Genomic DNA, 26,790 nt, shown 5'->3' on the forward strand with positions numbered 1-26,790 from the left:
ACAAGAGCTCTGTCTGACTCTGACATATTTGTAGGAGTTCAGATAGCCTTATTAGAGTCACTTTGTTATTTTGTTTTGTCCCATACCATATATAAAGATACAGAGGATCTGCACGTAAATGTTTCATAATTTTTTGGCTCACATTTGACATGTTATGATATACTTTATGAGTTTTAGCAAACACTTGTAGGTTTGCACTTCAAATGATTGATGAAATGCTTATGCAAATGTACTTCAATATTGTAAGTATACTTACAAGAGCTCTGTCTGACTCTGACATATTTGTAGGAGTTCAGGTAACCTTATTAGAGTCACTTTGTTGTTTTGTTTTGTCCCATACCATATATAAAGATACAAAGAATCTGCACGTAAATGGTTCTATATTATGCCAAAGCAAGAGTTGGCCTAACATAAATTACAAATGTAAATATTACTTAAGATTAATAACAATATAAAAATAATGATGAAACTTTATTAAGATTATTTGAGCACAATCCCAAGACACGAATTTATAGTCATGTTCCAAACTGCGGTACTCTTGAAACATAAAAAATTCACTTCGACTTACTTTGACAACCACAAACATCTACCCAGTTGGCAAACTTGGTCATCCACTTAGAGAGTCTATTTTCTCGCCGAAAAAGAAACCTTGAGCCAATAATATCAACCCAAAGATGATAGTGTAGCAAAACAAACAAAATAATAATTGGGACACAAGCCGAAGCAATTATAACAATCGGAAGCCATGTCATTTGATTTCGCTATTAAAGACCAAAAAGCATGTTGCGCTGAAGGCCACCACCATTCCTACTATAGAGATGAAGAGTGCAGTGAGTCCCCACACCAACCTCGATGGTAATGACACGTGGAAATCCATTTCCATGAAACGTGAAGTGAGAATTGACAAGAATAGTAAAATTGAAGAAGAAGAGGAGAACAGTGCTACTGCATCTGATATGACAAATACCCTAAACCAAGTACTTTTCAAGAGAATAGGGGTGCCTGTGTCTTGATTGCTGCCCCCCGGTACAGTAAAAGCTGCAGCGAAAACCACAGTGGTAATCAGTGTTGCCACAATCATGCAATAGTTTGCTGTATCCTTCATCCACTCTTTACCTTCTCTATGTAGATCTTTATGTTCGTCTGTAAATATTTCCCAAGCTGTTTTGTCGTTACAATCCTTCATGTTCAGGTATGAAGGAGGCACCATCTTTTCCACCTCCTACAGTTTTGCAGGTATGAATTGATAACTCTCACATACATATATAAATATGCGCATTAAGAAGAAAAAGTAATTGAAATCAGGGCTTTAATTTTCTCACACTTCTTAGTTTACATCTATACGTACGAATTACCCATTTCATGTTTAAAATGTGAATATCAAAAAAAAAAAAAAAAGAAGGGTAAATTGCCCGTAAAATTATAGACATTTTGTACACACAGCATACAACAAGTGAGAACCAATATTTTTCATTAAAATAATACAAACACCAACCTTAAACCACGACAGCTCCCGTTGCATTTGAAGGCCTGCTCCTGGTACAAGATCTAATCGACTTGGAGGAGCCAATTTTCCAGCTAAATGCAGGATGCTTCGTCGATAGGCATCAACATAGGCTAGAATTATTCCCTTGACAACGAAGGCCTAATTTAATAGATTGAAGGCACTCTCCTGCCGATTTACAACAGCAATGTGAAATAAACTTCGATGGAAATCGTCTGTTGTCCATACTATATGTGGATAAGTGCGAATAAGTATATTTATAAATTCAGCATTCCCAAATTTTACAGCATCAAAAAGTAGATTGCGAAAAAAAATGTTTGTGAACTTTTTGGCTTCGAATAGTTTAACCATTTTTGAGTTGCTTGAAACCAATTCATAGACTAATGCCCGCACAACACTTTTCTCATGATTACCTTTGAACCCTGAATATGGAGGGCAAAAAATCAAATCAAAGTTTAATTAGTTAAAAAGAAATATTAATTATATCATCTATGAAGACAGAAACATTGGATACATTATTTTCACATCCATATCAAGAAATAATATTGAAATAATTTAAAAAGAAAAGGACAAAGATAATTAATGCCATAAATTTAGTAATTATTTATTTGGACAAGAGTCTTGTACTTTAAAAGTAATTTTCATTTTAAAATAAAATTTCAAAACGACAATGACATTAACAACTAGGATTTTTTTTTTTTTTTTTTTTTTTTTTGTAGATAGTTGTGCTAATTGAACAACCTTATCTATATATGTATAATATTAGATAAAAGTGAGAGAAAATCTAATTAAATTTCAAATTAGAATTCAATTAGAATATAATTTTGCGCCACCTGTCCCATCTAATATATGTTTTTAAATTTTTGTGCCAAGAGAGTTAATTCAATATAAAAAGTAGATTTTAATTAGAGTTTAATTTTGCGACATGAGTCCCATATAATATAAGTTTTTTAATTTTTGTGTCAAATGAGTTAATTTAGTGTAAAAAATGATGAGTCCAATATAAGTAAACCATAAAAATCATTATTTTTTAATGAATTTATATTTATGAGTTTTTTTTTTTTTTTTATATAGAACTAAAAACAATTCAAGTTTATAAGTCATATATATATATATATATATCCCATCTAATTGAAAATTTTTAATTTTTGTGCCAGTTGAGTAAATTTCGTGTTGAAAACGAGAAATCCAATATAAATAAATCATAAAAAAACATAATCATATATCTAACACTATATATAAAATTAAAGGAAGAAAGAATTTGAATAATTTTATATTTATGAGCATTTTTTTGTATAACTAAAAACAATTCAAATTTATAAGTCCTATATATATATATATATATATATATATATATATATATATATATATATATAGAGGTAAAGTTTAGAGGAAATCCAATTAGATTCTACAATCAAAGTCCAATTTTCACTCTGTGTCCTAAATTATTTATTTTTAGAGAGAGTTTTATTCTTAATTTTGGAGTCAAATGTGGAATCATATCATAAATACCATTGAAGTGAGTTATTGTGTACAAAAATCAAAGAGTCTAGAATTAATGAACATAAAAATACTTAAAAATTGACAATTTACATTTTCTATCTAATAACATTCTTACAAGATTTTTTAAAGAATTAAAAAATATATATAAGAATGACTATAAATAATATTTAAATTATATATGTAAAAATTATATTATGCATCTTAATGTACATCTTTGAAGTATATCCATGCATATGTATGAGATTATAAGCTAGTTTTCAAATTACAAAAGGAACACTTCGGGATTTTTTTTTTCTTGGTTAGTTGTGCTAATTGATTGACCTTATTTTCAGATAAAAAAAAGAATGAAAAAGAAAAATAAAATAAAATAACAAGTTCTGTGTATGTGAAGAAATCCAACTCCAAAACCCCGTTACAAAATAAAAGTAGAATTGATGAAAACCTTGTCTACAATTTTCGTGTCTATAAAGGAAACAGGTACATGTATTACGACAGACAAGACATTTCAAATTGAAAAGGGTTTACATCAGTTTTTCTCTCCCAAGTAGGAGTTTTTCTCTCTCATCTTCTTTAGCCGAGTCATCTCTCCCTCTCATCTGTAGGAAAGGCTCTTCCAATAGTTCATCTCCCTTTTCCTTCCCAACACTGCCATGAATCGCATGGTGGTGGAGGGTCTGTCCAATCTCCGTCTCACAAAAGAGGAAGAAGAGGAAAGTTCCATTAAGTTGAGATGCAAATCAAATCTATTGTAGGAGTGTTCATTCAGTCTATTTGGTCGTCTATTGGCAGATAGAAACCAAAACTTAAGAGTGCTGAAGAACATGCTACGAATGGCGTGGAAAATGGGCTCAAATTTACAAATCGTGGACGTGGGAAACAACATTATGCAGTTCGGATTTAGATCAGAGTATCAAATGAAATGGGTTGAACAAAATGGGTCGTGGAACTTCGATAATAATTTGCTATTGTTGTGTAGGTGGCGAAAGGGGCTCTCAGCTACAAATATAAATTTTACTCACTCCTCCTTTTGGGTTCAAATATGGGGACTCCCATTTGAACTTATGTCAGATGAAGTTGGCAAAGAGCTTGGAAATAACATAGGTAAGTTCATTGAAGTAGACCGACAAGCAAGACAGCCGGATCAAGAAAACTTTATGAGAATTAGAGTGGATCTCTAGTTAGATAAGCCTTTCAGAAGAGGGGGTAAGATTGCTAGTGTGGAAGGTGAAAAAATTTGGGTAAGCTTCAGGTATGAAAGGCTCCCAACCTTCTGTTTTCAGTGTGGGAGGTTGGGTCATGATGAGAAACATTGTAAAGAGCCCCTAACCAGCAGAATCCCAAGCAATACGGCGAATGGCTCCGAGCTCAAGGAAACCCAAAGATGGGACTGGAAAAATCAAGGTCAATCAGCAGTGGAGACCGAGAAGAAGGTAGTGCGAATCGGTTTGAAGAAAATAATGTAGCCACAATGAAGCTCCCCTCTACTTTAGTGTTCGACGGTGGCGACGGCCCCTCAAGTAGCAAAGGAAACCGGAAAAATTCAATTTGAAAACTTTTGAACGGCTTGACGTCAATGAGGGAGAAAGAGTGCAGGGTGTCACACGTTCCCACTCTACTCTGATGGAACAGGCCACTGATGGAGTGTCAGAAGCACGTGACTTGAGTAATTACTCTTTTTCTAGTTTCCCGCATGGCATAATAGAAAATAAGGGCACTGATGATGCTATCTCATTAGTGGGCCAGCAAGCCCATTCGAATAAACAAGAAATGGAGGTCAATAGCCCAATCAAACCCATGGCTGACCAAATGGGGAAAAAGGAAGGCACACTTGAGGCCACGGGCCAAGGAATAGAAGGGAAAACAAAAGCAACAGCCTAATGGAAAAGAATGGCAAGGGAGAAAAATAAAAATAAAAGCCCAAGTAAAGATGCCCAATTGTTTAGTAGTGGATCCAAGAGAGTTGGAAAATCAATTTTTGAATAAGAACTAGAAGCTCCACAAAAGAAGCTACGGTTAGCAACAACAAAGAACCAGACCCAACGTGATGAGAGATCGGCGGTGGCTGTGAGGTAGCACTGCCGGGAGCCTTGAATCCCATAAGTTGGAACTGCCGCGGACTTGGGAACCCCCAGTTAGTTCAAGCGTTGCACGACATGGTGTGACAATGGAATCCCAAAATAGTGTTTTTGATGGAGACAAAAGCAAAATATCGGAGAATGGAAAGAATAAAAAATAGAATCGAGTTGGCAAATGGTCTTATAGTTCCTTGTGTAAGTCGAAAAGGGGGTCTAGCTATGCTGTGGGCTAGAGAGATTGATCTGGAAATTAAGAGCTACTCTCCAAGCCACATAGATGTTTTAATCAATGACACAGAGAAAAGTTTTAAATGGAGATTGACAGGTTTCTATGGCCACCCAAAGACCCATTGAAGGTATGAATCCTGGCATCTATTAGCTTTCCTGAATAATCAATTGCATCTTCCTTGGTTATGTCTAGGAGATTTCAATGAAATATTATCTAACTTTGAAAAGCAGGGGGGGGAGGCATCCGGTCTCAAAAACAAATAGATGGGTTTAGCAAGGTGGTTGATTATTGTGCTTTTCAGGATTTAGGCTATTGTGGCTCTGATTTTACTTGGTGTAACATGCAAGGGGGGGGGGGGAAACATAATATATTTAAGGCTAGATAGAGCCTTTGCCAACTTAGAATGGACTAAAAAATTTGGGGGAGTGAAAGCACATCATTTGGTCAATTCAAAATCTAACCACAATGCATTGCTTATTTCTGATTCAACAATCCAACGCCAAAACTGTGCCAAGCGTTTCCACTTTGAAGCGATGTGGACAAAGAATGCAGAATGTAAAGCCATCGTTGAAAACTCATGGGGGATGGATCTTGATCTCAGTACTCCGAAGGGAGTTATGTCTAATCTTAGTGGTTGTGCTATTGAGTTAATGAAATGGAGTTCAAAAGTATTTGGTCACATCCTAAAGAAGATTCAGGAAAAAAGAAATGCTCTAAACTCCTTGACCTTACAAGACAACGATGGATCTCTAAGCATTGAGATTAATTACCTAAGACGGGAAATCAATGACCTCCTTGATGATGAGGAGATTTATTGGGGTCAAAGAGCCAAAGCCCACTGGCTCAAAGAAGGGGACAAAATACCAGTTTCTTCCATGCCCAAGCCTTAGAACGGCGCAAGCAAAACACTATATTGGGGATTTGGGATAGCCAAGGCCAATGGTGTGATGGAAAGGATAGTATTGCTCAAGCTACCATTGACTATTTTGAAAACATTCATACATTAGCTTCCCCATTGGGGATTGATGAGGTAATTGATGCTATTCCTACACAGGTGACTGAAGATATGAATGAAAGCCTAAACAAAAACTTCACTAGGGAGGAGGTTGCTACTGCTCTCAAACAGATCCACCCCACTAAAGCACCCAGCCCTGATGCTATGTCTGCTATTTTTTGTCAAAAATATTGCAGTATTGTTGGTTGTAGCATCACTAATATGGTCTTAAATGTTCTTAATAGTAATATGTATATGGCATGCCTTAACAAAACAAACATTGCCCTCATTCGCAATGTAAATAACCCCAAAAAAATGACTGACTTTCGACCCATAAGTCTGTGTAATGTAGTTTATAAACTCATATCTAAAACTATTGCCAATAGATACAAAGCCATTCTCTCTCACATCATTTCAGAGAATTAAAGTGCTTTTATTCTTGACAGGTTAATTACTGACAATGTTCTTATGGCTTTTGAGTTAATGCACTATCTAAATCACAAAAATGCAGGGGGAGATGGCTATATGGCTACCAAACTTGATATGAGTAGGGCTTTTGACAGAGTTGAGTGGTGCTTCATAAAATGGGTCATGGAAAAATTGGGGTTTAGTTCAAAGCGGATTGATCTTGTAATAAGGTGCATTTCTTCGGTCTCATATTCAATTATTATAAATAGGGTTGCTTGTGGAAATATTATTCCTACACAGGGACTTCGACAAGGGGACCCCCTCCCCCCAACCCTTTTCCTCATTTCTACTAAGGGGCTTTCCGCTCTCATTAATAGAGCCGCCCGAAACCAGCTTTTGACAGGTATATCTATTTGTAGGGGTTGCCCAAGAGTCACCCACCTTCTCTTTGCGGATGATAGTATTCTTTTCTGCAAAGCCAGTTTGGGGGAAAGCCGGGAGCTGAGGTATATCCTTCAAAAATATGAGGATGCCTTGGGTCAGAAAATTAACATGGACATCCTCAATTTTCTTCAGCCCCAATACAACACAAGAAGCTAAGGATGAGATTTTGGCTACCCTAGGCCCAATGCAAGATACTAGACATACAAGGTACTTGGGCCTCCCATCCTTTATTCGGAGATCGAAGAAGCAGGTGTTTGATATCCTAAAAGAGAGAATTGGGCAGAAGCTTGTTGGCTAGAAAGGAAAACTTTTATCTATGGGTGGGAAAGAAATCCTTATTAAAGCGGTAGCACAAGCAATTCCTACATACATTATGGGTTGCTTCCTCCTTCCTCAAAGTTTATGCGAAGAAATTGAAAGTATGATGAGGAAATTCTGGTGGGGCCAAAGGCTGCAAGAAGCTAAAATGTGTTGGGTTAGTTGGAAAACAATGTGTAAACAGAAAGCTTGTGGTGGCATGGGTTTTAGGAATTTGCAAGCCTTCAACAAAGCAATGCTAGCAAAGCAACTTTGGCGAATTCTCCAAAATCCAAACTCTCTAGTGGCAAGGGTTCTCAAAGCTAGATACTTCCCTACTGGGGATATTCTAAATGCAAAACTTGGTAATTCCCCATCATACTCATGGAGAAGCATCCACAGTAATCTTGAAGTTATAAGAATGGGAACTCGGTGGAGAGTGGGGAATGGGAAACTAATCCATATCTGGGACGAAAAATGGCTACCAAACGCATCTACTTATGAGGTCATCTCACCTCCAAATGATACCCCCCAATTCCCAATGGTCTCCTCTCTCATTGATCCAATGACAAAGTGGTGGAAAGTGAACACAATAAGGGCTACCTTCCTTCCTTTGGAAGCAGATACAATCCTAAAGATGCCCTTAAGCCACGACCTCCCTAAAGATAAAGTAATCTGGATTGGGAATAGTCGTGGGGTCTTCACCATCAAAAGTGCCTACCATTTAGCTCATAATCTACTAGAAACAAATGTGAGAGAAGAATGCTCAAATGGAGACCCTTATAAACCGATTTGGAGAAAGCTCTGGCACCTTAATCTCTCAGAAAAAATCAAAAAATTTTCTTGGAGAGAATGTGTCAATGGTCTACCTACAATGGAGGCCATAAATTGTAGGGGGATTTCCCAAACTAAGACCTGCCCGATGTGTAGAAATGAAGTAGAAAGTTTAGACCATGACCTCCTTAACTGGGCTTTCTCAGCTTCGGTCTGGTGCCTTTGGCCTGAGAACCCACTGAGCATCCATGGTATTAAAAAATCCTTCCTTAACTCTACAATTTTTATTCTCTCCCATGCAACACTCCAAGACTTAGAGCTTTTCTTTACTATTGCTTGGGCCATTTGGTACAACAGAAACATAATTGTTCATGAGGGCTGTGGGCTCCCTCCTAATCAAGTGTGGCGATTGGCTAAAAGTAGTGCTGATGACTTTGTTTGCTCTGCCACATGGGACCTCAGCCAACTTAGAGCTCTCCCAACCAGCTGGGTTCCTCCTCCCCTGGAGTTCATAAAATAAATGTTGATAGGGCATCATCTGAGTTGGAAAGTTTCTCAAGTGTTGGTGTGGTCATTGGAGATTGTATGGGTTAAGTTGTGGCTGCTCTTTGTAAACCTCTTCAAGCTTGTTTCCTTGCTGAACTTACGGAGATCATGGCTTTGGAGCAAGGTGTTCTTTTGGCTTTGGAGCTTCAGCTATCTCGGGTAATCATTGAATCAGATTCCTTGAATGCCATTCAAGCAATCCATGATAAAGCCACGGGTAACAGCTTTGGGCACATTATCCAGTGAATCCTTCGGGCTAGTGAATCCTTTGAGACCTACCTATTCAAGCATTTAAGCAGAAATTTCAACACAGTGGCCCACGAGCTTGCCCAACATGCTAGAAGATCCGGAACTCAGCACCTTTGGAAAGGAGTTATACCTCCTTTTGTAGCCTCTTTTCTTCATTCTGATATGTTGTAATGTGTTGTTTTCTGCCCTGCTTTATAGGCTGCTCTGTATGACTCTTCTTTTATGGTTTAATTCCAAATCTTTTCCATTTCAAAAAAAAAAAGGGTTTACATCATGAGAATTTTCCATGCTTAATTTAGGAAGTTCATATCATCTAAAAATTAAGCTACTGCTCATTCCAAGTTGATTTGACTAAAGTTGTCATCAAAGTGTATAATATAAAAAGCTAGGGGAGTGTTACGTTCTATCTATGTAAAGAAGGAAATGTGAGTTGGAGTCAAACTGACAGAAGTTTAAGCATCTTTTCCAGAGTGATAGCTGACTTTTGCTGCCAATTGCAAAAGGTTTTCTGGCCAACTCAAGCAATGCTGCAGCCTTAATTTCTCTTTTGATATTCAATTCTTCAGCCTTATTATTTCCATACCACAATAACGTTTCCTTGGTTTTCAGAAGGTAGAGTGCTATATCTGTCCATAAAAACAATACATTTGATTATTGTTAAAGCTTTCATGCCCAATAAAAAAATTTTGTAAGGACATCAAACGATGTAATGGAATTTTTTAATTAATTGCCTCAAACTCACAAAATTATTGAGATGTGGGACATACCATACATATCATAGGTAATAGTAGCCACAAGGATCTCCTTATATTCATTAAAACTCAAACCTTCAAAAGAAGTCACAGTGTATAGATACGACGCCATGTCTCTGTGTCCAAACAAAACTGCTATGCAAAGTGGTGTCCTTCCTTCACTACTGCGGATCAATGGAAGTCGATTGTTCTTTTTCACCATCTCCTTAGCAATTGTCACAATTCCTAATTTCGCAGCAAAGCAAAGGGCTGTATCTCCATCTATGTTTGTCCGTTCTAAGTCTTCATCAGTCAAAATTCGCACCACTTCTTTTATAAATGCTATGTGTTTTGATGCGAATGCAATGTGAAGAACTGACTCACGCGATTCTGTAATGGAACGTCTGATAGTTCTTTGATGTATACGAAGTATATCCTTAGCAACACGCCAATTACCATTTTTGGCAGCTTGATAGAGCATAAGGTGCACATATACTTTTGGCCCTGGAATTTTAAGCAGCATATGTATTAATAGTGATAATGGTTTTGTAATGTCACGCCTGAGCCCAACTATATGAGCTAGATATGTGAGGCTGCATACTTTTTAAAGTTTCATCATACAAGTGTTTAAGGACTCACCACAAGTCAAAAACTATTTTTCCTTTGTATAATAGTTCCAATGAAAACAAAATATATATCCAACAATAATTCAATAACTAAAGAAAGCCAAAAATATTTATAAAAAACATTAGAAAATTCTTACCGTTTTGGGCAACTTGATTGGGCTCAAAGTAGTCAGATGACTCATATCCTTCTGACCCTGAAAATTTAATATTTATTAATGATATTGTTTGATGATGTCACGCCTTGAGCTAGATATGTAACTGCTGCATATTTTTAAAGTTACATCATACAAGGGTGTGTACGGACTCACCAAAGTCAAAATCTATTTTCTAAAAAACTTTCACGAGTCATTAAAATGCTGGTCTTAAGTCTCTGAAATTTATTAATGCAAAGTCCTAGGTTTTTGTCATACACACCACCTTGTAGTATCTAAAATGCCAATCCTCAATATCTGAAATAGCGCAGGAAAGTAGGGAGATTGAAATCTTAGAGACTAACTGATGATCTTAATTAGTTAATCAAGAAAAAAATAATCATTTTATAAATAAAATTCATAAGCTTGGAATCCATTGTTAAGAATTAAAGATCATGGTTGAAAGCAAGTAACAATAATATCATATACTAATTGGACTTTGAAAGGAATACATACATTCTTGAAGGAAAAGATATTTATACGGTCTTGTATTAAACAACATTGGGTTTTGAATCATATCATTTGTATTTAGTCAAAAGCCAATTAGAAATCGTGCACACAACAAAAGATTACGAACCCACACTAATAAATAACATAACATGCAATCTCTTTAGAGACAAAACACAAATAATATATTTGTAAAGTCGTTGGCAAAAAAGGAATATATGTAAAAGGTTTTAAATAATAAATAAGGAGAGAGAAACAAAATTGCTATTAATTAATTGAATAAGGTGTAAGTCAATTAGCATTTAATACTATTTTTTTAATCATTAGATTAATTACAAATCTGTAGTCTATAAATGATGTAACTCTTATTAAGTTACCTCTAAAGAGTTACACATTTTCTAAACTATTAGATTTAAGTAGATCCAACAGTTAAAAAAGACACTCATTAATAATAATATTCTGATTAGAATCTCATTAATTATCCCTTATTTATTTCATTCCATACCTATCTCTAAACCAAAAAAATGGTCTATGTTTTTCTCTCTCTCTCTCCTCCATAATTCACATGTATCTATGTCCTATCTTTCTCCTCCATAATGTACTCTATCTACTTTCTCTCATCACCAACCAACCTAAGAGAGATGGCTACTAGCTCTGGTGTAGTTCTAAATGGGATGGGATCTTCTTTCTTGCGTGGAGGGAACAAAAGCCAGACATTGTTCTCTGCAGCTGGTATTGGAGCCAGAGCTACTGTCTAAGAGGTTCATTGTGGTGGCTGCTGCTCGACCAAAGAAGTCTTGGATCCCTGCTGTTAAAGGTGGTGGCAACTTTCTTGACCCCGAGTGGCTCGATGGCTCATAAGTTATTAGTTCTCAGCTTATAAATCTTGTGAAATATTTATATAGATGTTAAATTACATTGGCAAAACTATTACACACAATTCTTCTATGATTACACCATTTGTCACGACTTGTTGAACTGTCTTTCGACTATGAACTTTTTCTCCATTACTCACCGTCGACCATGTCATACTTCTAGAAATTGTGACACCGACACAGGTAGACTTTCTCTATTACACATGGTCTCTACTTAACATATTGAATTGCAGGCTCCCAGGTGACTATGGTTTTGTTTTGCTAGGACTAGGCAAGGACCCAGCATTCCTGAAATGCTACAAAGAAGTAGATCTCATCCACGGCAGGTGAACAATGGCTGAGAATATTGTGCAGTTTCGCATACCTTTGCTCTCTCAATTGGATTTACATTGGCATTGGCAGAAATTGTTAATGATCTGAGGCAGAGAAAAGAGTGTCTATGTACAAAATCCTTGTAAAGTAAAAAGAAACTGTACACTAATTTTATTGATTCCGTGTACAGTGTCAAATCTTTTTTTTTTTTTAACCTTCTTTTCAATTTTTCACCACAATGAAGTGAAGATTGATTTCTGGTCTTGGATGCTGGTGTTTAAAATGTGATCCTCAATAAGATATGATGTAACCTTTTTCCCATTTGAGACTTGGAAAGATTTTACAGATTTTAATTCGCATGTGTCATTTTTCCTTCTTCAACTTAGCTTTCCAAAATCTCAACTGCATCTTTGAGGGATTTGAGTGATGGAGGAGAAAGAGAGAGTAGAGAAAAATGTGAATTATGGAGGAGAGAGAGAGAGAGAGGTTCAAGTTACACCTTTTTTTAAACCATTGGATTTAAGTAGATCCAACGGTTAAAAAAGACACTCATTAATGATAATATTTTGATTAAGATTTCATTAATTATCCCTTATTTATTACATTCCATACCTATCTCTAAACCAAAAAAAAATGGTCTACGTGTGTATATATATATATATCTAAAATCCTAATACTCAAGTCAAAACAAACATGAGGGCTGAGGAAAATAATGAAAAAACAGAGGGAGAAAGGCTAAGGTAGAGGCAAGGCAAAAAGAGGAAAAAAATAAATGCCAATTCGCTCGATTTGGCGATTCCAATTCAGAACAGAAGCAAGCGAGAGGCAAGGGAGAGAGAGTGAGAGTTTGAGAGACTTACTGACGACAAGAAGGAGGAGGAGTTCTTGCAATCTGGCTGGGCAAGCATTAGCATAAAACACGAATCTAGAGTTGCTAAAATTGGTATTTGCTGGTCTAGCATTTGCAGCTAAGGTAAAGGCATCTTTGATTTCAACACTCTCAGTGAATGACTCTTATTCTGCATTTAGTAGAGTTGTCAACTCATCAAAAGTCAGTTGTGTGCTCCTAGTATAAATAGTAGATCTAAAGGAATTAAAATCCTTTGAAAGCCCCTTGAATGCTATATGAAGCAATTCTTCATCATCAACAAGAATACCAACTGCCATAAGCTTGTTACTACTTTGATTCTTTGTAGATAGACATCCACACTGTCAGTTCCATTCTTTATATTGTGAATCTCACCCCTCAAATTCATGATGTGAGATCTTGATACTGAAGAGAAAAGATTCTCCAATAATTTCTACACTGCTTGGGCAGAATTGCATCCCACAGTGAGAGCAAGTGTTGCTGGAGATAGAGTTGAGCTGATGACGGTCAAAAGTGCCTTTTCTTTAGACTTCTATATTTGAAACTCAGGATTCAGATTGGTTGTCACAACACCTAAACTTTGAGGAACTAATCTGGACATATTGGACAGCAAGAATAATGGTTAATTTGTAATGTTTATGCCTGAATTAGTTAAGGAAGCCATTGTTGAAGTGGTTGAGTGAGTTGTAGGAAGAGTGGTTGAATGAACCATGGGCTCTGATACCATGAAGAAGAAAAAAGAACTGTATGAATTACAGTGATCCAAGAGTAGTGAGAGAGTAATTATAAGAACATAGAGAAAGAGATAGGAAAAGAAAGAGAGAAAGAAAGATATAAAGATGGATTGAATAACTTCTTGCATAATGATAATTAGCAATGCATAACTTATATAGGTCCAGCCTTTCTGTAGTGACTATAACAAACTTCAAATTATGTAGAGCTAATACTAACAGAACTTCAAAGAGCTCTAACCAACTTTGGCTCCAAAATATCCAACTAATCTTTGATTCTGAAATATCTAGCTTGCTCTAGAAACGGTGTCATTTGGCTTTAGTCTTAATTAAGGCTGTAAACGGTGCGATGCGACCGGTTTTGAGGGTTTTTTTTGCACCGCACCTATAGGATGCAGTTTCCCCTCAACCCTAGCTGCACCTCAATTGTGGGGAGGTGGAAACCAATCTACACAAGGTGTAGTGCACCATTCTAGTTCAGTGCGATTTGTTCGGTTAAGAAACAACCCAAATATTAAAAAACAAATTCTCAATCCAAATCAAACAACCCATACAGAATTATCAAACAGTCCAAATATTCATTAAAAAAAAAACATATTCACAATATTTCTCAAATACCCACACAAAATATCTCAAATAAATTCACAATCTTTCTAAAAAGCATAGTTAGTATCCTACGTCTTGAGCATCAAATAAATTCACGTACCTAATAGCAAAGAGAAGCATAGTAGCCTAGGTATTGACCACCAAAACCTTCTCTTGAAACTTTTAAATAATAGATATGAGAAAGAGGAGAGAGGAGAGGAAGATGCTTGGAGAATGGAGGCATTGAGCGGCAGAGGATAGTGGCTGCGAGTGGCGAAGGCTAAGGGGGAAGAGAGAGGGAGCAAACGAAAGGCTGTGAGGAGAGAGAGAATGAGAGGTTATTTGATATAAATGTGAGAAATTAAGAAATTTAACCTAGCATAAAATGATGTCATTCCATAGTTTTTAATTCTTTTTTTTTTTTTAATTCCAAAATGACGTCTTTTTAGTATCAGAAATTTAAAAAATAAAACCCCAAAACAACTTCATTTTATAACGTGTAAAAAACTTCAATCCTAATTTCAATTTATTTTTCTTCTTCCTTCAGATTCAATCGCCACTCTCTCTCCCCCCCTCTCTCTCTCTCTCATCCTCATCTTCTCGGATCTTTCTCTAAGCCACTGAAACATATATATATATATATATATATGTAGGCGGTGCGGTGTAGTGCGGTTTTCATTAGTGGGCAATACCCACCATTGCTCACTGCATCTTGTGGGTTCAGTACTTAGAAAATGCTGCCGACCACCATGCGGGACACTTGTAGTGGAGCTCTGAGCTGGGTGGCTCGGTGCGGTGAGGGATGATTCCATCAGTAGCGGGCAGTGCCTGAACAGACCTAATCTTAATTGTTTGTTTGAGGAAACGCTGCCTTTTGAATTAGTGATCGCTCGTGTCACAGCTTTTCTCTTATCTCTCTTACGTACGTCACTAGCTTCATAAGAAACGGCAGTGTTTCTATCATCTTCAACATAATAGAGTCATGCATCTAAATCTATATGAAATTTTCTCAAAATGACTTATTACAGCTAATCAAGCACCTCATTAACAGTTTTATAGGATTTATAATCCAAGTAAACTCGTTTTAACTCATCATAGTCACCAATATGTGACATTCTCTCAAAAACTATATTAGCCACCACTTGTCATTATCAATAGTTCAAGATGATATGGACCATTTTCAAAAATTATTAAATACGGACAAGTTAATAACCCAACCACAAGTACCTAACCAACCGACCGATGAACTAATCAATAACTTAACATTACAGAATCCAAGCGAGTGAATGAACGAGTCAACGGTTTGTGAAGAGCAAAGGACTATTAAAAAAAAAAAACACTTCCCGGAATAGGAATCTTGGCTTATGCATTTGAGTTTAAGCTGAAAGACGAGTCAAAGAGTCCAAAAAAGCAGGAAGAGGCATAATAGCCATCAACCGGATGCAGTGGATGCAGACACTCACTTTGAAAGCCCACCCAAAAAGAATTCAATGAGATAATTCAAGCTTAAGCTATGTTTGGAAGTTTGGAAGGAGAGGAGAGTAAAGGGGAGTACAGGCCAGGGAGGAGAGTACTGGAGAGAAGAGTAGAGGGGAATAATTATCATCCACGTTGTTTGAATGATTTTAAAATTAAAGGAGAGGGGAATATTAGCCTTTTCATAGTTTGTAGTTTTGTTAATATGGCAATGGTAAATTTGGCAATTTATTTGTTTAAGCATTACTATGCTCTACTCTCTCTCCAAATCTCTCTAATTTTGGAGAGTTAAAAATGAGAGATTAGAAATAGTTCGAGCCCCTTCAAATCTCTCCTCCTCCTTCCTTAAAAAATATTCAAACGAGATAATTTAATTTATTCTCCCTCCCTCTACTCTACTTCTCTCTACTCCCCATCCATCCAAACAAACTATTAGTCTAGATGATAATCTTAGGCAACAAGGGCTTATGAAAAAGTCATCTTTGTGCCACAAGAACCATCTATCATAGTATCATCTAATTCTTCAAAAAATAAACTATTCAGTAGCTTTCCAGATAATTTCTACTGAGATTATATTATTACAAGTTACAACACATCAAAACTTCCAAATTTCAGCTATTAGATTCTTTTTTTCATCAATTTGTTTTCTATAATATGCCTAAAAACTTCGTACAGAACTAATGTCAACCTATTTGTGTTTAGAAACATAATAGAATAGCTTTTTCCTATTATTATTATTTTTAAAATTCTTGTACCATTATTTTTTTGGAGTTTCTCTGAATGAATTCTAAAATTTAAGAAAGGTTCAAATGAATTTGAAGAGACAACCAACTAAATCGGTAGTTCTTTTCCATTCGCTCAAAATTCTAGGAGACTGGTAACTAAATTTATATATACCCTTCTCCTTTGATGTTTGGGAGAATGGCGCTACACCCCGAACCTAAAGGGAAAAAACAATTTCCTACGTTTGTGTTTGTTTGACCAAACTCTATTAAATTGATGTTAAAAATATTGTGTACTAACTTATCATTTGGTTAAGAACAAGTTTCCAAAGACTATTTTAGAATATTTAGTATTGGTTCTTTTTTTTTTTTTTTCGATGGGATGTTGAGAGATTTGTTATTGCAACTAAGGACAAGTTTCCAAATACTATTTTAGTATATTCTGTATTGGTTTTGTTTTTGTTTTTGTTTTTTTTTTTTCAATGGGTTATGGAGTTTTTTTTTGGTTGTAATTAAGGATAAGATGCCAAAGACTATTTAAAATATTCAGTACCGGTATTTTTTTTTTCTAAGAGTTGTGGAGGGATTTATCAACAAAATAAAAATTAAATTCCTCAATTATTTTTTTGTGTTGTGTCTAACTGTTAACATATCAATCTATTTGAAATTTGTATGATAGGATGCGGTCAATAGACTCAATATCTACAATATATCACCTATAATATTTCTAACGTCACTTATTCATTAAGAGCATTCACAATAAAGATGCTAAAATAACTCAAAAGTTATTTTAGCACCTCAGTCCACAAAAATCAAGCCATAGCAAAGTTGCCGTATCTAATGGAGGTGGCCTTGTGGTTGTGTGGGTTTGCTTCAAATGAAAAGAGATACATACATGACACTGTGAGAGAGAAATGAATAAAAAATTGAAAGGGAGAGAGAGAGAAATGAATAAATAAATAAAAAAAAGAATAGTTTTTAGCTCATATGAAAAATAGAAGTTTTGATCTTGTGTGTATTGTAAAGTGTGTTGTTAAAATAGATAAATTAACTTTTTGAGTTACCAAATGCTAATGCTTTAACAAAGCTTTTGTTATTTAAGAATCCTCAATAAGGTCGCAAAATTGACTAAAAAGTCAATTTGGCAACCAATACCCTAAAAATGTATTCCACAGGAAAAAAATGTAAAGTTAAAAAAAATATATTGAGTTTGAGCTACAAAAAACTATTTTTTTAATGTGAGGTTTTAAAAAAAATAGTATTTTAATATGTTGATGGTTGTGGTTGTGGTTGTTGTTTATTGTGTTTAATATATTATTTTAATGTGTTGTTTATATTATTTTAATGTGTTGAATGTTAAAATAAAACTTTTGATGTTGGGTATTTTATAAAATGAGGTGTTAAAATAGATAAAGTAATGTTTGAGTTGCTAAAAGCTATATTTTTTTAACAACCTTACTATGAATGCTCGGAAACTTAGAATACACATAAGAGCATCCCCAATAAGGTTTAGCAACCAATTCCCTAAAATGTTTCTACAGCAAAGAAGGTAAATTCAAATAAATTTGAGTTTGAGCTACAATGAGCTGCTATCTCTAGCAACTCACTGTAGCTTTAACTCAAAATAAATAAATAAATAATTTAATGGGGGTGTTCAAAAAATAGTATTTTAATGTGTTAATGATAGTGTTTATTGTTTGTTGTATTAGATATATTATTTTATTGTATTATTTATATTATTTTAATGTGTTGAATGTTAAAATAAAACCTTTGATGTTAGATATATTATAAGATAAGGTGTTTAAATAGATAAAGTAGTGTTTTGAGTTATTAAAAGCTATATTTTTAGCAACTTTGCCGTGAATGCTTTAAAATAAATGATTTCATACAACTCTTCACATAGGAGTTTGGATATTCCCAAACTCATTTGTGCATCATTTTGTTTGTGTAACGGCACGCGTACAAGAGATAAAGAGAGAGCACTTACAGTCTTAAAACAAAAGATTTCATAAAACTCTTCGCTTAGAACATCCTAGAGAAGAGTGATATGTCCACAACATTTTTAAAGTACTTTTATAACAAATTTTAAGTGGTAAATTATTACTGGTTTTAATCAGAATTTGCCACTAAAAATACTTTTTTTCTCATCAATAACAACCAATAATATCTTGTCATTTAGAATTTATTGTGAAAATATTATTAACATAGCATTTCTCTATTTGATAACTCATTTGTGGGTTATTTTGTTTTGAGAAATGTTATATTTACAAGTTATAACATTTTCACAATAAATTCTAAATAAGAAGTTGTTTTCAGTTATTATTGGTGAACAAAAAAGTAATTTCAATAACAGATTCAAATTAAAACCTATAATAACTTACTACCAATACCAATGACACTTTTTTTTTTTTTTGTACGTATAACTGTACGCCTAGAACGGTACAAGAGATAAAAGAGAGCACTTACAGTACACACTCTCACTCTCACTCTCATATTTCTGATGTTGATTTTGGTTTTCTTGTGCGACATGCTCGCTGATCTCCACTGCTACATCTGTCTGCATCATTTCTTCTTTGATTTGTGAAACTATTGAAGCACCTGACCTATCTCCTTTGGTTATCTCAAAAAACAATTGATCGCTCTAATGATGTAGCTGCTGCATCCGACTTAACCTCCAAAGTCCAAAGCCGTATGAAGACTAGTATCTCCAGCAATAGCTACTTGTCTGTGATTTGTGAAACTATTAGATTCATAGTTCGATACATATCATTATCATTCATAGTGTTATTAATTCCATGAGCCAAGTAGGGAGAATATGCTGTTGTAGGAAATGAGCGAACCGAAGATAATCCTTGTTGATCGATGTCTTTTCCGGAAAGCACATTTTACTTCTGTCGTTTATTATCGCTTTTTTTTTTTTTTTTTTTTTTTTTTTTAAGAAATAAAATTAGATGAAAATAAATGAACTAATACATTCCGAAATATTATGTATGTGAATACAAAACAATTTTTTATAAAGGTTGTGGGTATAACTATAATTATGTGAAAGTTTGGTGGTGAAGTTGAAATTTTGTAAAGAGTGTGGTATATATGTAATTTAGGTTAAGTATAATTTTTCTGGTAGCCAAGCATGCGTTTGGCACCAGATTAAAAAGCCAGCTTATTTTACTATTTAACTTATTTTTGCTACTATTCATAAGCCCACTGCACTTTTTGATATTATTCATGTGTCTCACTATAATATTTCAACTAACTTTTACATTTATCTACAGTACTTTCAGCAAAAAAATTTTAATTTCAACAAAATAAGCAAATCTCAAACAAGCCCTTAGATGTGGGTCAAACTTAATTTATAAAAATGCATGTGTTTATGTAATGTGGGTCAAGCGCTAATTGGTTTTTGACAATATTGGGATTTTTTTTTTTTTTTTTTTTGTTGCTGAATTAACAATAATGGGATTTGCTCTAAAAATTTTGGGTTGTACTATGGTCCTTGGATTCGACATTTTTGGATTAATTTTTGTAGGTTTGAGTGATGGGTTGTAACTCCTAAGTATAGTTATTATTATTTTTTTATGAACAAAAAAAGAACTTATAGGGCATAGTACCACCACTTAAACCCAAATTTTATGGCGTGAGATCATCGAAGCTGCTTGGGGCTATCTATGTGAAAACAACATTTTAAACTAAAACGTTACGACTTAAACCACAACACTTGGACTCGCAAAAGTAATAATTCAAGAGACTCTTACCATCATACTGCCACCTTTCGGTGGTTTAAGTATAGTTATTATACATGAACTGATACTTGACCTAGTATATGTTTTAGGTCATTGAGTCATTGGTTATTATTAAAAATATATAATTAAAAGATACGATTTTAAAAGAAAAGATAGACACATAGTAAAATTGTCTAGACAAATATAAGTAAGAATGATTTGGTAAAAACAATTGTTATGAGAAGAGTAAAAAATTTTGAAATGAAAATAATTTAAACCAATTTAATTTGAAAGTTTATAATTTATTTCTAATAAATTTATATAAATTAAAAGATTCATTTTGGAAATAATCATTGATAAATAATGAATGATATTGTATTAGCTTATTTTATTTTCTTCATATAACATTCTTCTCTTTCCAAAAGAACAAATATCAAACTATTTATAAAGTAAAATTTTAAAATTACATAAATGAATTAATTATTTGAAATAGAAGAAAAACCTCGATGTCTTTAAGAACTGTCAAATTTGAAAGGGTTACAAATAACCCAATTAATCTAGTTTGGTTAGGTTTGATCAAATCATATACGTCATAATTAAAGAATCAGACTAGTCAAAATAATTGTTTATCGATTCACCAGTTGGACTGGTTAAGTTGGTCTAGGTTTAATAATTATGGTTTCGGATCCTTCGATTTAAATGAACATGGACTTTTGGTCTATTTGGTTGAGTGTGGTGGGTTCTGGCATTGTTGATATGTGTGAGTGATGAAAGAGATAGATGTAGAAGGTGGGAGGATTCTGGATATACCTGTATTTGTTGTCGACGTAGTCGTTGCTGTTGTTGTTGGAGTAGTTGTGACTTTGAGTTGCTGGCTCACTGAGCAAGCTTGGACTTCAAAGAATGCTTGTGTAGAGCTTATAAAACATGGTTAACTCCAATCCGATCAAACAGGGTGAACTCCATCTTAAATTCTTAAAAGACACTCACAACACGTGTTGTGCCTGTAATGGGTTGATGTTGCCTTCATGGGACCAAAATGAGAGTGGAAAACAGGCTGGGTTGGTTCAATTATTGGTTTGCCTTAACGACCAAGAATTTGATTATACGACCACAAATTTTGCCGTAACAATTTTTTGTCAGAATTCAAAAGCGGAAGATTGTAATTGATTTTTTATTATTTTTTACAACGACTTGTCACTTTTTTATTATCCTTCACGGTCGATACCATCTAAATTGTGGTAAAAGTTATGACGTAAAAATTGTATTTCAATATATTCTTCAAAATTTTCAATACATATCAATTCAAGTTAGCAATTAAGGTAAAGTACATCCCTAATATTTAAGTTGCGTTCAATCTTTTAAATTTGTCAATTTAGTTTTTAACTTTTTGGCATTTGGTCAAATTGGACAAATGATGAATATAAAATTTTGATGTAACTAATAACCGAAAAATAAAAAACTATTTTATAACACATCATACGATACATGTACTACTGGGGAAAATTTAATATGTGTGGGAATAAATTTATGAAAGTATAGTGAAAACACAATTATATAAGAATATAAAGATTTATGTGGAAAATCCTTTCTCTTTGAAGAGAAAAATTACGGAACAAATTCCGAATAATTATAAAGTATTAAATAGAGATTACAACATTTAAAGATACAATTAAATAAAGAAAGAAGTCTTTTTTTTTTTCTTTTCACTCACTACTCTCTTTCTTATTGTGTATATCTCACAATTTCTCTTGCTCTCTGTGTTTTTCTCTTCTCTTCTGCTTGCTCTCACTCACGTAATTCTTCAAGACTGTAGTGTCCTCACTCTCTTAGGGTCTATTTGTTTGAAGATGAAATAGGGTGGATGAAAATTTTTGAAGAGAAAATAGGAAGGGAAACTTTTTTAGAGTAGAAAAATAAATGGTGAGGCCTAGGTGTTTTCTATCCAGGCCTACTAAAAAGTTTTCTTTCCAAAATAGAGAAAAAACTAGAAGGAAAAAACTCATAAAATGAGCTTCCAAAAATACCCATAGAATTCACCTCTAAGTCTCTAAGTCTCTAAGGTGGCTTTCTTTTTTCTTTTTCTTTTTTCTCTCTGTTAGTAGCGTGTTGGCTTTCCTCCCTTTTGTTTTTTTGTTTTTTTTTTTTTGCTTTTGCTTTTGCTTTTGTAAGTGTAGGCTTCTTTTCTTTTCTTTTTTTTTTCTTTGATTTTTTTTTTGGACGTGTACCTTTCTTCTCTTTTTTTTTTTTTTTTTTTTGGGTGCTCATATGTTTATTTTCTCATTAATTTTGATTGGTTTTTTTTTTAGAAAACAGTTTTGGTTTAATTTCTTATGTTATTATTATTTTTATTCACTTTAATGAAGTGTCTACCTATACACAATTTTTTTTTTTTAAAGTATTATGTGTTACTTTTTGTTTTATTTAATAGGGACATGATAGCAAATTTATACAAACTTTATTTTCAACTAAGCAAAAAAGCTTTTCATCCCTCCACTTTTCTACCCTCTCAGCCAAACACAAATGAAGGAAACTAAAATTATTTCTATTCTCTCACTTTTCCATCCTCCCAACCAAACAGAGCTGGGACTTCTCACTCCACCAAATGGCCAAATGACATTTTTTTTTATGGGTTATATTGACACATGCCCTTCGGAAAATTGTTAATAAACTATTTAAAAAAATTTTGACATTATTTTACTAAAAGAATATATAAAAAAAACTCTAAAAAAAAAACTAATTTTTTTTTTCATAAAAAAATTTCAAAATTATTTTCTCTATTAATGCCTTTTTAGAGCACTTTTTTCTTCTTTTTATTTCTTTATCTTTTTTCTTCTTTTCTTCCTTATACACGCTTGACATCAATTCATTATACATGCACAAGTCCACTTGAAATGTGATACAAAGAGAGAGCTCATTTAAATTTGAGACTTCTCAAGGAACTTGTCCAACAAGCTCATTTAATCAGCTGAGCCAAAATGTGAGCTGGACCCACGTTGTACAGTAACCCCATAATAATAATAACCATTGTTATTATCATTTTTAAAAAAATAGTTTATGTTAATAATTAGGACTCATCTTGTACAAACAAAATTTGAACACCGCCAAATCTTCCGCATCAACCAAAAATTAGCAAATTCCTGTTTGGTTGATGAGAAACTTTAGGAAAAAGAAATAAAAAAATCATGAGAAAAAATTAAAATCAATCCAAAATGAAAATCATCTCTATGTTTTCATTGCAAATTGTAACGAATCGATCAAGAAATAACAAAAATGCAATTTAGGCAGGTGGGTGAGACTGTGAGAGTGATGGCTTGAAGGAGGCGGTGGTTGTGACTATGAGGATGGATGAGGGTGAGATTGAGAGCTTGAGGGTGAGAAGGGCGGTGGGCTGAGTCTGAGAGATTAAGAGTGAAATTAAGTTAGGGTTTGGACAGGAATAGAATAGTTAGGGTATATATATACTTAGGGTAATTTAGTAATTATAACATATGTGCGGGTCAGGTTTAGGTCGGGTATGCATAATACCTGAACCCGACCCAAGTTGGGTTTTGTGTGGGTTTTTTTTGTTGTTGTTGTAAAAAAACAGCACACAGGCCCAAGTGAAGGAACAAGGATCCTAGGCCGAATACTTTATGCTTTAAGGGACTGGGCTTGGTTCACCACAGTTAAATTTGGCTGATTTTGAATCAAATGGTGCACAAAGCACAGATCCTACAACACATACATACTAAAATACAACAAGCATATACGTATTGAACAACAAGGAACAGTAAAGAACAAAATGACGAGGAAAAGAAAAGAAAGCAATGTAAAAAAAAATGTTAGGGATCCTTAGGATAATATGGAATGTTTCATCATTTTCTTAATTTTGTAATATATTATGCTCACTAGAACGTGTTACAAGGTCCAAATAAGTTCAAAAATCACAGACTTAAATGGCTCTTCAGGCCTCTGAGACTTGCGAAGCTTGAATCCCTTTGAATCCAAGTGTGTTCTTAAGTGGCAATCATTGTTGGCTGCTTCCCCTTTTATAGTCCCATCCTAGGGTTTCTGGGGTACCATTGATTCCCTCTATTTTCTCCCCCAGGTACTAGAACCAATGTTGTGTCAGCAACATTGGTAATTGGTCTCTTCCTCATTCTTCATTATTTCCTTCTTTTGAGGTTCCCTTTGCAAAAGACCTAGCTGACTTTCCCATTCTGAGGGGTCTTAGAGGGCTGACCTTTGGTCCTTCTTTTTTCAAGGCTTCTAGATTCCACTTTTTTAGACCCACCTTTTGGCTGCTTTTCCCTTTATCATTTTTCCCAAGTGAGCTGATTCCTTCCTACCTGGCTGAAAGATCCCCAGTCATTTTCCTTCATGGTTCCTCTTCTTGGGTTCCCCAAGGTACCAGACCCTTACTCATGAGTTGTTGGCTCCCAAATCTTCTAATCCCTTTTCTGCATCATTGGGTAACTGATAAAGACAAATATGTCCTCGTTCTTCATGTTTTTGGGCATGCCCCCTTGAACTGTCTTAGTCCCGACCTGGCCTTGCTGCACATCCCAAGGATCCCAGGCTCCTGGAAATCCCTAGGTATCCTAGTCGTTTGAGAGCTGGGCCGGACTTTCTATTAGAGCAAGCGATTTTCCTGACCTTTGAGAGCTGGGCTGGACTTTTCTTTCCTTTGTTTCGTGAGGTCCAAAACTTGTCCATTCATGGATTTAGGTCCCTCCTTATGGACCCTTAATGGGGTTTGGGCCTCCCTTTTTTTTATTTTATTGAAAGCCCAAATGTTTTTTCTAGATTTCAATCATTTGTGTTGTTTTAGGCCTTGGTACCACATCGTGAGTTTTTGAACCTCAACAGTTTTTAAAACCCAAACCTACCCCCATTTACTTAGCAGGTTGGGTTTTACCCCACTCATTAGGGTCGAGTGGGGTAGTTGTGGGTCGAAAAAAATTTGTCATTCTTTTTATACAAAATAGAAATTCAATTCTAGCTTAATATAAGTGTATGTGTGTGAAAGATCCTTCCTGGAGACTTAAACCTCGGTCCTTGCCCCCACAACCCACAAACACTTATACTTATGGTATGACCATAGCACCAAGGTTATGCGGTGGCAAATTTTTCCATTCCTAATAGCATTTTGTTTACATTGCAATGCACATTCCATCTACCATGTCATAAAAATATTTTATATTTTATATTTTAACAGTTAATCACGCTAACATTTTTAATTCATCATTTAATGGCACAAACAATTTTGACCAAATATAAAAAATTAGGAACCAAATTAATTTATTTAAAAGATTAGTAACCAAATCAACACGCAACATAAAGGTCAAGATAAAATACATAATTTACCCTTCTAATAAATGTTGTGTATAATAATAGTACTACAAAAAAATTGGAGCATTGTGGCGATTTTTTGCGGTGGGTGCAAAAACCACTGCTATATGTCGCCTGTTGCGGCATTTTTTGTGACCGCTGATGTACATAGGATTTATTGCAGAGTTTTTTGAGACCACTGCTATAGGTATAGACTTTTGCAATGTCCTACAGCGGCGGGACATAAAACCACCGCCATATATATGTTTTAGTGGCGATAACGTAGATATAGTGGCACTCTTGAAACCCGCTGCAATAAATACATTATTTTGCGCAGATGCTATAGCGGCAGTAGAGAAAAACGCTGCAATATTCAAGCTTTAGCGGTGTTTTGTATGACTGCGCAATAGGATCTCCTTTTTGTGGCATTTTACCTTACTTATAGCAGTGGGTTAGATCGCCGCTATAGACCTTCTAAATCCACCCCCTCCCCAAATCTTCCCTCTAGTTTTTTTTTTTTTTTTTGGTTTTTCATTTTAGCGTTGTTTCATTTTTGCCAAAAACAATGTATCTCTCTATCTCTCATTCACTATATCTCTCTCATTCACTTCGGAGACCCAAAATCCCAACTCTCTCTCTCTAGCTCTTACTCTCCCTCACAGACCCAAAATCCCACCCAAACACTATTTATCTTTTAAACCCTCTCTCTCTCTCTCTCTCTCTCTCTCTCTCTCTCTGACCCAAAATTCCACCACCAACAACCCACGTCAACTCAGTGGCAACCCCAATCCACCTCGTCGGCGCCACCTCATTTCACTCCCAAAAACCAAATGCTCTCTCTGTAAGTTGTCTCGAACACTCTCTCTATTTTTTTTTTTTTTTGGTTTGTGATTTTCAAATGGAGAGCTTGAAATTGATTTTCTTTTTTTGGTCTTGGTTTGTGTTTGGTTGCTGAGAATATGGTAGAAAGGAAAGGAAAATTAGAGGTAAATTAGCTCAGTTCAAATTTCTTTGCATGCATGCACTGTTTAAGATAATTTTTCTACACTCTCATCTTGTGGGGTTGATTTTTTTATTTTGTTTTTTGTTTTTGTTTTTGTTTTTGTTTTTGTTTTGGAGTTTTAAGGTTTTAGATTGCTCTGTAAAAGTCAGTTCCTTCTTGGTTAATTTT

The 26,790-nt window shown here is 34.7% G+C and overlaps 1 pseudogene; it reads right to left on the bottom strand.

Annotated features, from left to right (window-relative positions):
• Positions 1-554: 554 nt before the first annotated feature.
• LOC142643109 (uncharacterized) lies at positions 555-21,239 on the bottom strand (annotated as a pseudogene).
• Between the last annotated feature and the right edge of the window lie 5,551 nt (positions 21,240-26,790).

The sequence above is a fragment of the Castanea sativa genome, chromosome 7, assembly GCF_040712315.1.
Source record: "Castanea sativa cultivar Marrone di Chiusa Pesio chromosome 7, ASM4071231v1".
In the NCBI taxonomy this organism is placed as follows: Eukaryota; Viridiplantae; Streptophyta; class Magnoliopsida; order Fagales; family Fagaceae; genus Castanea; species Castanea sativa.